A 1,830-nucleotide genomic window follows, 5' to 3' on the forward strand; every position below is an offset into this window, starting at 1 on the left:
TAGGATTCCAACTGAGCAAATCAAAATGAGTTTAGAAAAAGGATTAGCCTTAGAGTAGTTATCATTAATAATTAATCTGTATACAAAATGAGAAAAAATACTGTATTACAGCTTATATTTAATTTTCCTTGTTCCGTGTATTAGGAATTCATGTTCACATTTAACTGTTGTAAAAAAGCTGTTGTAAAATAGTTTTTAATAATTGGAAAAACCAAAAGGATATTCAGATAAACCTATTGCCACGGAACAGGACGTCAGGTTAAAAAGCAAGAAAACACTCACACCCCTGTGAGACCTGTATCCACCTAGTGGTGACATATCCCAATTGCAGTTTTAGTCCTTGGGAGTGACTTGACTTCTTAATAACCAACCAAATTGTTAAACCCAATATTTGATCACAATAGGATCATCATATATAAATGCAATCTTTATGCTTAGATAAAACAAAATCCCTGACCCATAGAGGCCAAAATTATTTCAAAAATTCTTTTTGTATTTCTAAGATAAATAATACATGAGCTCATTAAAATTATATTTACTTTTGTTCAAATAAAATTTCTAACAAATATAAAGTTTACTTTATACCTATTGTATTCTGCTACTTTTCATGAATGTAGGTCTTTAGATGGTCACTATTATCATCCAAAATCTAATATGCTTCTTGGGTTTGGATCTCTAGCGACTAATATTTAATCTTGCTTTATTTGTCTGTGACATATTTTTTCCTATGGATAATGAAAACAGCAAAAAACTGTAATTATTTTAGCATGAAAGAGTTCCAATATACATTAGTCACAGACTATTTTAAAATGTAAATAAAAACACAGGTCAACCAAAAACTAATGATGTAATATATGGTGATTAACATAACAATAAAAAAAATAAAAAAAAAAAACACAGGTCAAGTAGACAGTGGCCAATCTTAAGAACAGTTCTACAGTTTACATTTAAAAGTCATTAAAGGATTCATCGAAAAGCAGAGCTCGATACCTAAGAAAATAGAAGAAACTCTACAACAGGTACAAGAGTAAATAAGGAGATCCTCATTAACTCCATGGTAGTGCCTTCATGTGGGTGACCTTTCAGCCTGTGGCATCAGAACTAGATGGGGAGCCACCCCTCACTAGGTGAGGTGTGTGACCTTGAACATCTGTGAAATGTTAACCGTTAGGTAATATCAATACCTACTCCCTCAGGACTGCAATTAGGACTCCATGAGATAATGAATGTGCCATTTTTAGTGCATTATCTGGCAAATTTAAGGAACTGGCAAATACTGTCATGTTGATGCTGAAAATGGAAAAAAAAAGTATGAGAAGCGAAATGCCTTGGTAGGTTACAACGGATAGAAGCACACGCAAGTCTCTCTGCAGGGCTTAAGATAATTTTACAGGACGTTTAATGAGTGGAAAGAACTCTCCTATGGGAGGCAGACACCCTTGGCCCTGACCCCAGCATTGCTAGGACTAACCATGCGGCCCAAGACGCCTGACTTCATCTCTCCCGATGAAGTTCATGGTTGTGTTCAATGGGGAGGTGGCATGACCCGCTGGCTCCAACCTTTTGTCTCCTCTCTGTAGGCAAGGTGGGCTGCCATTAAGGAAGAGAGCTGAGGGAACACTCCATACTCACTGAGAATTGGAGTCGCTATATTTGGTCAATGCTTTGTTCTGTTTTATTCAAATAAAGAACTCATTTACATTCAGCTTTCAATGAAAGAAATTAAGGCTGCCCTGCCTGCCTATCCCAAGGAAAACCCCACAAAGAAGGGGCCACTTTCCCATTCCCCTCCTGAGGGCATGCCTTGGGAATGAAGCGACAGGCCAAATG

Source organism: Zalophus californianus, chromosome 12 (genome assembly GCF_009762305.2).
Source record: "Zalophus californianus isolate mZalCal1 chromosome 12, mZalCal1.pri.v2, whole genome shotgun sequence".
Classification (NCBI taxonomy): Eukaryota; Metazoa; Chordata; class Mammalia; order Carnivora; family Otariidae; genus Zalophus; species Zalophus californianus.